This window comes from Bemisia tabaci, chromosome 3 (genome assembly GCF_918797505.1).
Source record: "Bemisia tabaci chromosome 3, PGI_BMITA_v3".
NCBI classification, from domain to species: Eukaryota; Metazoa; Arthropoda; class Insecta; order Hemiptera; family Aleyrodidae; genus Bemisia; species Bemisia tabaci.
In genome coordinates, this window is record NC_092795.1 from 46,661,381 (window position 1) to 46,673,480 (window position 12,100).

Sequence of the window (12,100 nt, forward strand, 5' to 3'; positions counted from 1 at the left end):
GACCGCTCTAATTGACCTGATCCACCGTTCGGCGTAAGTCCGCAATCAAATATCTAGTTTGCGGTGTCTGAAAATCTCCGCCTCTATGTTATGTTTTCAAAGGAGAACAAATTGACACCATTTCTTGAAGTTTTCGCAGAATCTTCTTCGCACAGAGAGGGCAATTTTCAAGAATTGCCGTTGACTAGTTTTCCGTTTGAAAAATGGACGTATTTATGCTAAAAGGAACTATGTGTAGGGTTTACGTGCAACATAGTGCCTTTTAGTATGAATACGTTCAAATAAAGTATGACAGGAAGTCGCAAACGGAGTTATGTGATTGCCGTTTTACACCGTCGATATGTAAAAGTTCAAGGTCCTTTTGATTTCTTGTCTCTTTATTGAAAGTTTGCCAGGATGGCCGATAGAAGTTGGATATTTCATTCGAGTATTTGAGATGGGAGTAGGGAGGGGATGGTTTAGATGAGGAGTAACAAGGCCTCCACCATTTTTTCAATTTTCTCAGATCCCGGCCACCACCATGTAGGATGGAGGTTTTTCATCGTTTTTTTTTTTTTTTTTAAACAAAATTTTATTGTAATTTCCGACCGAAAATGACTCAGTTTTGAGTCGAAACGTCTCGGTTTCTTTTAATTGTGTATTTTAGCCTTGTTTCCCGTTTTTCCTCCTTGTTTTTCTACTGTTATTATTGTCTCGGGCTGCTCTATAAAAATTTGTATCTAATAACAAGGACTAGGGTTGAGTGCTTTGAAAAGCCCAAAGCGGCCGCGTTGCACTCGGAAGTAGGAGGGCTACCGAGTGAATGGGCCGAAAGGGTTATCAGCTGGCAGTTTAGTTGTGGACCGTGGGCGAGCTTCAGGCAAATTCATTGAAACGGACCGAGCACAAGAGCCAACAGGAACCGAGTCGCCCTCAACGACATTATCAGCAGGTGTCACGTCCACAATATTTGGACCCCGCTGCCACATCCTACATCCCTCCGTTCGGTCGCTGCTCCATTTAAACTCGAGTACCTTTATAGGGAGAGTATGCATTGCAATTTTCCACCATGAAATCACAAATAAAATTACATCAATCAGTCCATCAGTACTATTCAAACGTTTAAACGAACCGACAAATGATATGCAACTTGCAGAACACAGAATAAATTGTAACTCAATGGGCCTGTTGCAAACTTTTGCTAGAGCAAAAATAAGAGTTGTTTCTTGTAGATAATGCCTCAAAAGTCACGATGAGCGCATCGGCAAAGTCTGAAATGCACTCATAACTTCACAATCTGCGTAAGAAATTTGCGTTTTTTTAAGCTTCCCGCTTCAAAAACGATACTACGGCATAGGTGAACATTTTGTTAGAGGAGTCGCTCCATCGTCGGCGATATTCATCATGGCCGACGCTTGCATGCAGTTCCGCGCGTAATTCAAGGAGAGTTCAAGGTCAATCAATTCGGGCGTGGAAAATATGAACGTTAACACACCGATTGTTATCTGGTCTAATCCAGTTCAGGTGTTATCTCGTCCCATCAAACGTGTTTTGGCGGATTGGCGTCGGCCATGATGATTATTGCCGACGATGGAACGACTCCTCTTACAAAATGTTCACCTGTGCCGTAGTATCGTTTTTGAAGCGGGAAGCTCAAAAAACCGCAAATTTCTTACGCAGATTGTGAAGTTATGAGTGCATTTCAGAGTTTGCCGATGCGCTCATCGTGATTTTTGAGGCATTATCTATAAGAAACAACTCTTAGTTTTGCTCTAGCAAAAGTTTGCAACAGGCCCATTTAAAATATTACAATAAATTCTAATGAAAGGAGCTTCTTCAATTTGTAGAACGGCAATATACACAAACTTCAATGCCGTGGCAACCATTTTAGCATGTAAGTAGGATGTACCGTAATCAAGATGTTTCTCCAATGGTACCTATAACTCGATTTATAGTTTTTAGGGATCATACATGACCCCTCTCTTCTTGAGCATGTGCAAATTAACTTAGCCAAGATTGCTGTCACTAGAGTACCTGTATAGGGAGAGTAGCGACAGATCTGAAACTCCGAAAGTCCATCAGGCCTTCACCGATGCCTCCGCGAATAAAGTTAGGGCCCAAAAGGGCAGCCAACCTATGAATTTCGAATGTCCAGAGCGATTTACAAATACAATTGTTACGAACCGTCGTTTAGAAAGCATGTATTTGGTTTACTTTTTGCATAAATTTACTTATTTTTGCGAAAGAACGCTCTTTTATGTACATTTTTAGCCATCTTGGTTAGAATTGAAATCTGTAGGCTGGCAGTGAAATTTTGTGTGTTAGAAGTTGCTCAGAAGGGTGGCTGCACTTTTGGGCCCTAAGCCCTCCATGAACCGATCTGTCGCTACTCTCCCTATACAGGTACTCTAGCTGTCACTCCTTTTTTTTCTTTTTTTAATTTTTAAAGAAAACGGACAACCATGTGGCCATATGCTATGCCGACTCATTGCGTTGTTCGGAAGACTTCTCTCCCCCCTCTCCCCCTCCATATCTAACCTCCTCCCACGCGGTTTATATACCCTGAAACATCATACGGTCAGTCGGAGCCACACTGAAAATATTAAAGTGTGGTAGGCTGAATTGGACGCCAACGCTACGCGCAAACAAAACCGCCCCCGTAGAATTAAAATATTACAACTATAACTTGCAATGAGGAAACGTGAAAAATATATGGGAATGCATTGAACGGTTTTAAACGGAATCGTGCTCAACAATATTATCCGTTGCCTAATTTTCTATCGTATTCCATTTTTTAACAACAAACCGAGCAGCCTTCTGCCCAAAAATTTTGTGAATTAGAAAGTTTGAAGGCGGGACACCCAGAGCTGCAAAATTTCATAAAACTTTATGAAATGAAATTTCGTGAAATCTCAGGTTTCGGATTTTCAAATTTAGTAATTATCTACTTCGCACATAATATTGGAAATCCGCGCGCCAAGGCCATTGGAGTTTTCTGGCTTTCAAGTTAAAATTTGCCAAGTTTTACAACCCATTTAATGCAATACTACACATTGCTCGCTATTTCGACCGCGACCGGAACTTAGGATAAATCATCCTAAACAAAGAGGCTAATTCATGGAAATGTTAAAGGAAAATACGTTGATGAATTTAAGCAATTAAGAAAAAAAGTAGGCACGAGGGTCGTCCAGAAAGTAAGAATCCCTAAGTTTTCTCAAAAACTATTTAGGCTTAAAAGAATTCAATGACACCCTTGAATCAGGCATACTCTGAGCTTCAATTTAAGCCCAAGTTTTCTTAAATTGCACTAATGAGGCGTTCAGGAGATCAACGCGTGACTTTTAATCTTACCGCCTTTGGAACATAATACGAGACCCCAAACCCACCCCATCTTGCCCAAATTTTCGGGAAATTCAATTGTGCGCTTACGCTACATGTATCAAACTTTTTGAGATTTGAGGAAAGTGTTCATGGATTTCATAAATAGTCACCCTGCGATCTTGCCGAATAAACGTGTCGATTCGATCGGTCAAGTCATCAACCACAGACGACCTGCCAAATCGCGGTGCGTCGTGAACTTCCGTTCTTCCCTCGGTGAAAAGTCTGCACCACTTACGCGCATTTTGAATGTTCATGACACCCTCACCGTACACTTGCAAAATACAACGATGAATATCACAAAGACGAACATTTTTGGCGTTTAAAAATCGGATAACCGAACGAATTTCGCAATCTGCTTGCTTTGAGAGAAGCATGGTCTTCGAATCACACCGTAAACTCGAGCAGAGAAATAATCTCACTATACTGACAATGAGTGACAACTGAGTGCACCCATCATGAACGGAACGGCCAATAGGTGCAAAATCATTGATAAGGAGTGATGAGCTCTTAAGCGTATTTTCGCGATCGAATACCATTCACCGTTGAATGATATAATTCGACGATTATGCATTTTTTTAAATGATGATGTTCAACTTATTCGTTGGTCTCACCCGCGGAGACCATTGAAATCCATCAATTTGAAATTTCAAATTCACCTCAGGCCTTGAATTCGATTTTTGAATTGATGCAAGCTATGCCAGAAACTTCATGTTCCATAAAAATTTTTGTTTCGTCATTTCTTTCTATTTTTGTGTTTTGTCAATTCAAGTCTGCTATTTTTGCAATTTGCTGTGTTTTAGTGTTTCGTATCTTCGTATTTTCTTCATAATTTCATAAAAAAAAAAAAAAAAAAAAAAAAAAAAAAAATCTGAACTCTGATTGGCTCCTGCTTTCACCGATCATCGGCATCACTCAGCACTGATCAATTCGTTCGATGAATGATATTCGATCGCGAAAATTCGCTTCTCGATCGGTTGCAAACATGAACCGCGGCCATCAGGATACTTCAATGAAAACAATTAAACTTCGCGTGCTCAGATCCGTCGGTGAGATCAAGCAGGTCGCTCGGCGGGAGAATTGATCTCCTAGCCGCCTCATTGGTTCAATTTAAGGAATCATGGGCTCAAATCAAAGCTTAGAGTGTGCCTAATTCAATAGCATAATTGGATTCTTTCTAGCCTTGATAGTTTTGAGAAAAATTGTAGGGATTCTTACTTTCTGGATGACCCTCGCGCGTATCGAGCTACGTTCCTATGATTTTGAGACGTTTTTGTCAACGGCACAAGATAGGCACACTATATGCATGATAATTTTCTTTTTTTTTTCATGGTAGGGGCGGGGGTGCGGGTGCTAAGACACCTCTTCCACAGTCGTGTCGTCACAGACGTGCGGTTGTGCAGGCGACGCCTAGGGTGGGTGGAGACGAGGGCGAGAGCACGCAACAAGTACTAAACTCTTCACAAACATTGGAAGATAATTAATTTCCTTAGTGCTCCTCAAAATTACGTGCAACTTTTTACAAGGGTGGAGGTGACACCGCGACAGTGCTGTTTCACATCCCGAGAATAAATTCGAGCGACGACCGAGCGGTTTAATTTTGGTAAGAGTTAAAAATAAACCGGAAATATTCAGGGATGTCTACTTAAAGTATAATTTCAACTATTCTTGTTATGGAAATATGCATATTTCAGGAATGCTCATCCTCAATGAATATCATACATTGCTTAGGGCAGACTCATGGGACCACACCCAAGTAGTATTTTTCAAACGGATTACCTACTCGCGATACTTTGAAATTAAGTTGCGATTTTTTAACGATTTTTTTGGCGATAAAAGCGCTAGAGCCATTGACATCTGAGCGATTATACTCAATCTTGTCGCTACTTCGTCTCTATAAAATCGCGTTCAATTAAATCGAAAAGAGGTTGTTCCATCCCCCACTGGATTTGGCACAAGTAGCATTTTCAAACGGAATAATCTTGATATTTTTAAATTAAGTTGCGATTTGTTTACAGTTTTTTTTTGCAATAAAATTGCTAGGGCCATCAACATCTGGACGATTATCCTCAATCTTGTCGCTATTTCATCTCTATAAAATCGCGTTCAATCAAATCGAAAATTTATCTCAGTCTATCGTAATTTTTTATCCGATAATATTGCAATAAATTAACGTCGACCAAATCGGAAACTGTCGCGATCACTGCTATTTGCGCAGAAAAAGTTGATTTTCACTTCACTGATTGCTTGCCTCGTCATTAATTCTAAAAAATGAATGACTGGATGAAAATCAGTGAGCAAATGTAACGTAAAAGGATAAAATATGCCTACAAAAGTTTTCAGTTTTAGGTACGTGCGTGAGTCATAGGTAGCGACATGCTGCCAGCGCGGAACGCGCACTGGCGCCTACAAACCTAAGGGGATACTTCACGCATTGTCCGATGCTGTGCGTGTGCGACATTGATAAAAACGCCTGGGTGCAACTTTTCGTGCTTAAGGGATATCCGTGTTGCATACAGAGAAAAGTGAAGGCGTTCCGGCTTCCTTAACGACTTAGCCTGAACACCAATACTTGTGTTGCACCAACTCAGGTCTCGCGGGAAAATGCCGATCAAGTAAAGAAATGGAAGGAGTCCAAACCACCTTTCGTTACGACGAGCTGCTTTTTAGAACGAAAAATAATAAAATAATAAAAAATGGGGTAGTATGTCGTCGAATTAGTAGTCGAACTCATAAATGTTCACCCGTCCATGTGAAAGGTAAATCAAATTTCTGCACATATACGTAGTTGTATTCACCTGCATCATTGGTCAAAGCGTCGGCAACACTTCTCTTATTAAAACTCTAAATTTTCTAAAGGATCGATATTATACTGCCGTACTAAGGAAAAAGGCCGTATGAACCCTCAGGCGTTGCCAAATTTCCTCTGATAAAATCCAAATTTCTTGGGGAAATTATAAATATTTTTCTTCCGATTTTTCAGACTATTTTGTTCGCAAACTAATCTAAAATACCTGAACACTTCAAGGCAAAACATGCATTAATTTCGTCACTAAGACATGTTTTATCCGGAAAATTTTGGCAATTCTCGAATGTTTATACGGCGTTCTTCCTTAGCACGGCAGTATATGGATGGCCAAAGTGCGAAACCACGTGTCTCCGTTTGCGATTTTGACGACTTCCTGGTGAAACTTTATCTTTTCTCATCAGGAAAACTATTGTCAACGTAATGTCTTGAAAAAGCATTGATATTTCTTCTCTGTTAGCAGAATATTCTGGATGAATTTCAGTCTATGAAACTGGCTTGTTTTTCTTCGAAAGAATGAAATTAGAGCCGAAATTGTTGAAACATCCCGATGGAGATACGCGGTTTGGCACTGTGGCCATCGATATTTCCCGAATTGCAGTGCCTTTAATACAGCGTTTCAAATCAACCACATTCCTCATTCTCCAAGAAACAGAGTTTCACAGTTTGCAAGTTTACTCAATTTTAAGTTAGTGCGACTCTCAGTTCTGCTCTGCAAAAAAAAGCCATGCATGCACCTACCCCGGAACCAAACCAGCGCACAGTTCGTTTTGCAAGTGAGATTTTGTCGCAGTTCACTGAATAAAGTCCATTTGGCTGTTGAAAGTCACAGAGCCTTTGCAACTTGAGCGCTCTGCGGAACAGAATAGGAAACGTTTGAAGAAGTGATTTGTGAGCGGGTCTGCAATAGCGCTTAATGTGCTGCTTCTAGTTAGCCCCCTCCCGATTCTTTCCCATCCCCGAGCCCACTCGAACCACCCCTCTCCCGGCGTACCCGTCTTTCCTACTTAGTTAAGATAAAAGCAAACACCTTCCCACTCTTGCTTTTATCAACAACCCCCTTTTCCATTTAACATTCTTTCCTACTCGCTCAACCTCCACCCGTCCCATCCTCCATCCAAAGACTTTGGTTTCTTAGACATGGCTGCCAATTGAGGCAGTGAGTTGATTACCCACTGGGGGTCGAGTGATATAGTTCATCAAGCTACCTTTAAGGCCTTGTCCACGGGCCGTTTCACGGGATTATTCCCAGGGAAAATCCCACTTACGAAGTTAGGAAAAATATTGAGTTAATCAATATTTTTCCCAGTACCAAGTGTGGTCCTTTTACCCTTAGGACCCACTGAGAGAAGAAGAAGAAGTGTAAACGAATTGTGCGATGTTTTGTTGATTGTTCATGTTTGTTTAGTCAAAATAATGTGTCTAATTGTCAATTGAGGGCAATTATTATTTTAATCCAGGTTAAATACTCGACTTTAACCAAGTTATCTTCCCGCGCAAACTAGTCGCAGGACCGTATGAGCCTCGTCCCGTGGAGACGGTAACTGGGAAAAATCTCAGAGGTTTCATTCCTGCTATTCGAACTTGGGAAAAACCCCATGAAAACGTCCCGTGGAGACAAGGCCTAACGATTTAAGTATGCTATTTAAAATGAGACTTTCTCAATCGAGGCTATATGAAGTAAAAGTGTGATGAAGGTTTAGTAAACAACCTTGCGTTCATAGAGAAAAAGAAAGGAGGTGTTTGCATTTGTGGCATCTTGGATTTTTTTGGTGACGTAGGTCGGCACGGACGACTTTTATCATCGATTTTCGTGGAAACTGTGTAGTTTATCGAAAAAAGTCGTTCTATATTAAGTATTTGAAATTGTATCGTAAGTAGATTTAAGTAAAAAAATCGGACCTTATGATCCACCTTTCATACTTCGAATTCCGGATTTTGCTGGCCATGCTGTATCGACCTACGTCACGAGGTAAACAAACCTCAAGATGCAAACACCTCCTTTTTTTCTCTATGCCTTGCGTTAGGGTTTTATGCCACAAGAGATGAGCGTCAGCGCCGCATCGGTTCCTGGATGGCGAATAAAATGCAACTCTGAGGCATCCGTCGAGATTTCGATTTTTGAGGAATGAGATATTTTAGACTTTACTTGGACGTAATTATACTAAAAAGAGCTGGAGACGTGTTGGAAAGATGGGGTGTGCTCGTGCAAGCTGCATAAGAAACAATGTATAAGTGGACGTGATTCCTTTTGGGAAAATGAAAAAGTGGAATTTGACCTTAAATCGAAAGGAACTAAGCGCCAAAATATGTTAACTCATGAGCCATAGACGTGTAACAAAAGCGTTGTGGACAGGGCTCATGAGTTAAAGACACCCTCATCCCCATCGTCGACGCTGACGTCATTGGGGCTATATAATTCCCATTCATTCTTACGGCCCCCAAATAATGAGCACACTCCTCCTTTCTTATTCTTCTCTGGTTTTTTAAACATCATATACACGTCCATTTTTTACAGAGGATCCACAATTTTTGGCTCATTTTAGAAACGACATAACGATGGCTAGGGGTCTGCGAAGCGGCGTTTTTCAAAGCGAGACAACTGCGAGGCGAAGCGGACAAAAAACCCCTTCAAATACGCTGGATGCAACCCGCGGAATTTCGAAGCGGTCACTCGAGCGAGTCGCGACTCAGCGTTCGGCGGTGGTAAATTTCATTGAACACCTTAAATACGTGAAGAATGCATTCATTAAATTTTCCCCCCTTTTCCCCTAAATTTTAAGAATAAATTTTAAGTGAGATGCCAGCAGATCTAAGATTTGTTTTTATTTGTCCCCGGTTTTGCTTTAATTATCACGGAATGATAAAAAAAAAAAAAAAAACTGTTTTAACTTTTTATTTTCCTTTTAATGTTTTTTCTTTTACTTGTTTTTCTTCTTCTGTTTTAATTTCAACCTAACATACCTACTAAATTGTGGTGAATATAATTTGAAAACCATCGATTTAAACTTTTCAAAAAATTGCATTATTTTTATTTAAGAACACAAAGTAAAAAAGTCTGATAAGAACAAATAAGATTAACATTTGTCACAAATATGTTCATACAGTTTGATTTCAGGATGATAGTTCAGAGTTAGGAGAAAAGGCGCTAAATAACGCAGGCCGCAAGCGCATGCGCAAAGAACCGGTTCACGGGGACGAATTATCCATCAATCATCGGCATACGACATCGATTCTGAAAGAGCGCAAAAATTTGAATTTCCGCGATTGTTACCGCGAAATTTTCGCTGCGCTTCGCTTTTTCCGACCTCGCGAAACACCGAAGCTTCCCGGACCCCTAACGATGGCCAAAGTACAAAACCTCATATCTCCATTGCCAAACTACGAAAAGGTTGTAAGTATGTAAGTGCCTGACTCAGCCACGAAAGCTCAAGAGTGCTTCTTAAAACATCCAGGCTTAAGACGTAGACGCTTGCTTGCATTTTAAAATCCTGCCTAGAGGCAAGTTTTCTGGAACTTCCTCCAGAAATTTATTCTCCTCCACTTTACTCTCCCCTTCATCTTTCCAATTATTCTAAAATAGTGAATGAACGGTGCGAGAACGCGGAATCAATAAAACGGCATGTTCACCAACAGTTGCTAAATTCGATCTCGATGTTAAAAATACCTTTTTCAACGCCCCAGAGATCAAAAATTGGACATGCCACAAAATATGGGAACCTTGCGTTTGTGATATCAAAATGCGACTCTCATTGCGTTCATACATCGTCAGTGCAAGAGAATGGGGTAGTTTGAATATTTTATTGATTTTTTTTTAAAAAAATTTTTTTTAAAGATTCGTCGTAGAATAATAAATCAATTTTGGCTATAGGTGCAATGTGCATCTCCAATTTTAGTGACTGAGTTTAAAACTTTTACCCAGCTCCGATCAATTGTGTAGGCACATTTTCCACAAGCAAAGCAAGGCAATACGTCACCCAACACGTTCTCCATGATCTTGCACACGAAATGACTCATTATCATACTCTGTCGCTTTTGGTTCTAATTTAAATACCAATACCGACATACAGCGCTGCATGCTTATTATCCAGATTGCTGCGGACTCCTTATCACTAGTTTGATTATCTCGTGTTTTTTTCCTGCGCTGAAGCGGCAGTAATGAGATATTTCGACACAGGTCCGTTCAATGAGAATCGTCTTTTCGTGGAATAGTTCATTTGAGTTTCGGTGTTCTTTTTTAGAGTCCCTTTATACTGACAAGAGTTAAGACAATGTGAATCCATCTCTGATTGGTTCCCATATTTTAGGCCTCCACAGTGTCACAAACGGGAATAAAGATTACATTTTCAAACCAATTGCAAAGATTATAATCCGGAATGGACCGGGTAATTACGGGGGTTCGGCATGGAACAAACGGAATGAGAGAAGGAACGGAGAAAGGAATTTGAGAATGGGGCGATCAAAGATTACGAAAAACTTTCAATTTGTGTAATCTTTATTCCCGTTTGTGACTCCATGAGGGGGTGTTGTCTTAACTCTCGGTATGAAGGGACCCTACTCTTTTTGGGGTTCAATTTTACGATGTGATGGAACCATATCCAGAGTGAAGCTAACGGGGGGGCTATGGAAAAATGGTTTGGCAAGACGGGGAAAGAATATCTCCGCTGAGATTGCGAATGTTCGTTGAGACAAAATGCAATCCATTTTTAATGGTTACCGCTCACGTTTGCCTTCATTTAGGGAAGTGTGCAACCCTGGCTCCCACGTGTCGAAATAGTGGTATTGGGCGCCTAGCGTATCGTGAAGTCATAATCAATCCTGGAATAGGTAGGCTAGAGATGTAGTGTAGTTGTACAGGGTTGTTGTTAACGACAGATTCACGTCAATAGTTATACTTATTGATCGTTGGCGTGCATAATGGCACTTCGTTAGGAGTCCTACTATTTCGGAAAGTAAAACGGGGTCAGGCCTATAAGTGATGGAAAAGCATACTTCTAAATGAACACTTTTTACGCTCATTCGATTCACTAAGAACGCAAGAATCCTGTAATGAAATTGTTTACGATTTCGGAGTTTTCGTTCTTTTATATTTTCATCAACTAAAATGCGCGTTTTATTTTTGGGTGCGCAGGAGTTTCTCTCGATTCATTCAAACCCTGGTAAAAATTGGCGATAAGAGCTGCGTTTCAAAATACCATGGGAATTCTTATATCCAGCTAAAGAAGGCTAAAGAAAATCATATAGCTGGCTGTAGAATGCGGAGAAAATCATACGGCCGGGCTATACGGAGCGATAAAAAATTATGCAGCCGGGCTATAGTTCCTAATAGCCGGGCTTTACACTTTATCGCCTGGCTGTTGCTTTTTCGCCATCGATTATAAAAGGCTATAAGAAATTGTGTAGAAATTCGTGTGCTTTGGAAATGATCAAGTATGATAGGGAACCACCTTAATATTTACAAAACACACGTTATATTTTCCTTTAATACATGTTTTTTTTTTTTTTTTTTTTTTTTTTTTTTTTTATCAATTAAAACGAGAATAATCCATACAGGGTGTGCAAACATTTCAAAATCATGAGTTGAATAACGCTGACTCCACCAGATTAAATATTAGAGCTTGACACAAAGCGGAGCGGCGACGAATTGGCGCCTACAAACCTAACAGGGATACTGCACGCATTGCGCAACGCGTGAAGTATCCCTGTTAGGTTTGTAGGCGCCAATGCGCGTTGTGTTTCGCGCTGGCATGCCCGCCTGCCGCGCCGCAGCGTGCCACGGCGCGGCGCTTGAAGCAACTATTTCACACCAGATGTATTGCACAGTATCATACGAAACTGAAGGCGCTCTAATATATTAGGAATGGCAGGCATCCATCAACAGCACGGAGCTTTCCTCGCAAAATAAATCAAGATACTACGGCCCAAACAGAAAGCAGT